A 4262-nucleotide genomic window follows, 5' to 3' on the forward strand; every position below is an offset into this window, starting at 1 on the left:
CCTGATATCCATATGCATCATCCTTGAATTAATACAATTATTCTCTATGTCTATATCTGTTGCATTTTACTGAAGAAAAATAACAAAGCAGACAGATCAGCTCCTCTATAAATATGGACAGCGAATTCAGTTTAAATCTTTGTGCTCTCAGCAGTCCTGCTATGTTTACTAGCCAGCCTCTCTCCCAGTCTCCACTGGGGAGATTTAAAACATATGTACTCTTTTCAGCTATTCTCCACCTCACTGCAAGACACATCAATTGTGACTTCCCTTTCCTCTCAACAAGTCTCTAAATGGATAGTCATTTTCACCCACTCATTTCCTTTCCATTCCTGATAAAAAGGAATCCTTGCCTCTCCTTTTTCTGTTGTATGATGATTCATTATCTACTTATAGTCCATTCTCTTTTAAATATGCTTGAAGCCAACATAAAAATAAATTAAAACTCTCTTCCATCATTCATTCTCCTCTGGCTATTTCTTTAGCTCTAGTGTCCACTTTAATGCTATAATCTTTGACAAACGTTTCTGTGCATGTGATTACCATTTTGCTCCCCCCGTGTACTCTGAAATATCCCATTATTAACCAAATGTCCCAATAACAAGTAGACCACAAAATCATTGCTATTCTAGAATTTTGAGACAAAGTTCTCAAAGAAAATGGGAAGGAAAGACTGCTAAACTGGTTTAGCTGAGCAATTACTAATGTGCTTTTTGCACGAAATTTAGAAATACGTCATTGGCTGTTTAATGACTGCCAGTACAGTCTGACAAAGTGAATTATAATCTTCTCGAAACTTGATACCATGTGTTAGATTTATGCATTACTTTACTCAATAAACTTAAGTGCTTAATCAATATTTTATGGGAGAGGAGAGAATGTGTATACAAAAATGCAAGTGTCAATACTGAGTCCTTAAGTACAGCCCCTCACAGACTTCTCAGCTCAATACTATCATTATAAGAGCACACCCTTCTTTTCTAGCGCACTGGGTTCACCTTCAGCTTACCTAGTTCATAGAATTTTTGCTGACACAAGGCAAGATGATAATGAAAATGCATTGCATTGCTTAAGGAATATTAATAGGAATTACATATTTCAAAAGTTTTGTTATTGCATTAATAGTTGTTTTCTTCCAAAATAGCCTGAACTTCAGAAAGTCAGGTATTATCACCACTAATCCATAGAAGAAAGAACTGCCACCTAAGAAAGGTAAATAACATTGTAGGTGAAATCAGGTCGTATATTCTAATCAGTCACAAATTGGACCTTGGGTTTTGGACTTCGAATATTGCTTTCTTTCTACCTCATCAATCAGGGCAGCTCCGCCAGGTGGTTTCTTATGCTTCTTCCAGTCAATGTGCCAACTTTAGAAGTTCTAGTCGAGAGGCTGAGGAAATTTCAGTACTGAGGCAAAGAAGCATCTACGAGGCAGCAACAGCAGATGGCAATCAGCCTACAGCTCCAGAAAGCCAAGAAAGACGAGCAGGCTGTAAAGAGAAGGAACATGACCAATCTCTCACCTGACTCAGTTTCAGGAAAGCTCACCAAATTGGTCAGCTTCCCCCTGCATGAAATAATCAATGGTGTGACTCCTCGGACCCAGAGCTATGTGTCCAGGCCACTCAGGCAGCCAGGAAAATGCTGTCTCAAGAAAGAAGCCCTCCTCTAAAATAGATTTTTGAAGCAAGGCTCGTTCTCATGCTGCTGGAGCTCCTGAAGTCATGGCTTCACCACTGCTTGCGGTTGAGGCAGCCTGGGCTCTGACCAGCACAGCTTCATTGACTTTGGAGCAGACACCAGCTGTTGTGGACGGAGTGCCATCCAGCCCTTGAGTGAGCTTCTGTCTTCCCCTGGTGTGACTGTTTGTGAACAGGTAATGTGGGTTCTTGGTAACAGAGCAGGTGACAGCTGAGAATTCAGAGACATCGTCCTCTTGAGCAATGCTGTCCCACATCTGCTGGCCCTGGTTTTTCATCAACCATACCCATCCCATTTCTGTAGAACATCATGTGGACCTTGTCCACACTGGAGCAAAACAACAACCGGTACTCTTGTGAAAAAGTGGTCAAGTAAATGTTGTTACTCCTCTTCCACCTCCCACAGCGTCGTGGCAATGAGGTTCCCTGGGACACCTGCTGGGCCATGTCCTACCTCATGATGGCTGCAATGAGTGCATCTGCCAAACGGTTGACAAGGGGGTCCTGTCTGGCTGCTAGAGCTCATGACCAGTTTGAGGCTCAATGTCTTGACCCCCTCTCTCCACACTGTGGAAACTTCGTCATTGTAACGGATCACCAGAACTAAGTGGCCGTTGACACAGGTGGCTGAGCATGCTGCCCCAGCTCCTGATGCACCGCAAGTTCTCCATCCAGAGGAGGCATCCAGACATCCAGCTGTGGATTCCTTGTGGTACGCTGCCTCCCTTGGTGGCTCTGTTAAAAAATGGAGAGTTTAATGTCCAGAAAGAGGCTATCTGGCTGATGGCTAACTGCACAACTGGAGGGCCTGTGGGCCAGTGGATCCAGTGTGTTCACTCCAAAGTCTTTGAGCCACTAAGTGAATCAACTCACCTCCCAAGACATGAAAACTGTTTTCATCATTCTCCATATTATCTCTTGTATCCTCCGGGTGGCAGAGAAGCATCCTAAGAAGGAAAACCTGTGTCTTCTGATAGAAAAACTCAGCGGGATTGTTGGAATGGAGGTTTTACAACTTCAAGAGAACTGCCAGGTTGGCCAGGCTGCTTTGAACGTTATGGAGACGCACTTTAGTGAGGAAGAAGAGAAGAGCATAATATTATCAGTCCTGGACCAAGATCAGGAATTCTTTAAGCACTTAACAAAAAAATACCAAAGCTCCGCAACTTCTAAACCAATGACCAAATCCTGAAGCGTCACTTCTTTAAGAAGCGGCTCCTATATCTTAGCATATCACAGCTGTAAAGCTTTTTAAACTGAATGTTAATAAAATTTTTGACACTTTTACCTCCATCTATCAAAAAAAAGTCACTGTAACTACACACTTCCACATGTACAAGCAAGGATTGCCCCCAAGCCCAGAAGAACTATTATCTTAAAGTGAGTGAGGCAGTTTCAAGCATAATTATTTCAGTGATTTTCTACTGCTGTGCAAAAGTGTGAACTCAAGGTTTTCACACACACTGAAATTGCCCAAACTGGGGAACCCCAGAAGGGCAAACCCAAACTGGAGCCCTAGGAAATGGAAAGAAAAGTTTCAAAGGCATCACCTTTAGTTTATGGGAAGAATCATAAACAAGAGACAGAATCAAAGTAGAGATTTATTTTAAAAGCAAGGACAGGTATGAAATATAAATAACCACAGCCCAGCTTTATTACCTTTGTAAGAGAAAAACATGATTTAAAGGTGTGGATCAAGAGAGGCAGTACCTGGCCGATCTTCACGGGTTGAACTGAACCACGTCGTAATACTTTTGTTTAACAAAATCCGGATTTCACATGAATTATGAAGATACAGAATTAGCCATCCTGTTTCATTTATAGCAGGTTTTCTTCTCAAAAGACTTGGAAAGCCTTGTGACTCTATAACAAAGCAATTTTTGAGATTTGATAATAATTATTTATTCTATAATAAAGAATATCATGTAATAATTTAAAGACATTACACTTCTGTGTTCATTAGCTCATTTAACATATTTAAAGATGCTCCTTCAATACTTTTTGGTGGAATGAAGTGTTGTTTGATATCTGATTAGTGAGAGAAATCTTGTCAGATTCTGGAGACTACTGAAAAAAATTTTGAGAGGAAAAATGAAATATATTTTATCAAACAAATGCTTTTTTAATAAGTAAATATTTCTTGACATAATGGAAGCATCCATAAAATAGAGAACCTTTTAAAAAAATATGCAGATAATGTAAAGAGATCTAATCTGTTCCTCAGAGTATTTTCTGATACTTTAATAACTCAATAATTGGAATGTGTTATGCTAAATATATTAACTTTCTCTTAGATAAATTATGCATGGAGAGAAGATAAACAGTGAATTATCACTTCTTTCAAATAATACGGCATCAAAGTAGTTAAGAATTACCCTAGTTTTTTTTTTTTAACTTTTTTTTTAAGATTTTATTTTTTCCTTTTTCTCCCCAAAGCCCCCTAGTACATAGTTGTATATTCTTCGTTGTGGGTCCTTCTAGTTGTGGCATGTGGGAGGCTGCCTCAGCGTGGTTTGATGAGCAGTGCCATGTCCGCGCCCAGGATTCGAACCAACGAAACAC

At 40.1% G+C, this 4262-nt stretch overlaps 1 pseudogene; it reads left to right on the forward strand.

Annotated features, from left to right (window-relative positions):
• The first annotated feature begins 1342 nt into the window (after window positions 1–1342).
• On the forward strand, window positions 1343–2923 carry LOC100059360 (importin subunit alpha-8-like; annotated as a pseudogene).
• Window positions 2924–4262: the final 1339 nt, after the last annotated feature.

The sequence above is a fragment of the Equus caballus genome, chromosome 8 (genome assembly GCF_041296265.1).
Source record: "Equus caballus isolate H_3958 breed thoroughbred chromosome 8, TB-T2T, whole genome shotgun sequence".
Classification (NCBI taxonomy): domain Eukaryota; kingdom Metazoa; phylum Chordata; class Mammalia; order Perissodactyla; family Equidae; genus Equus; species Equus caballus.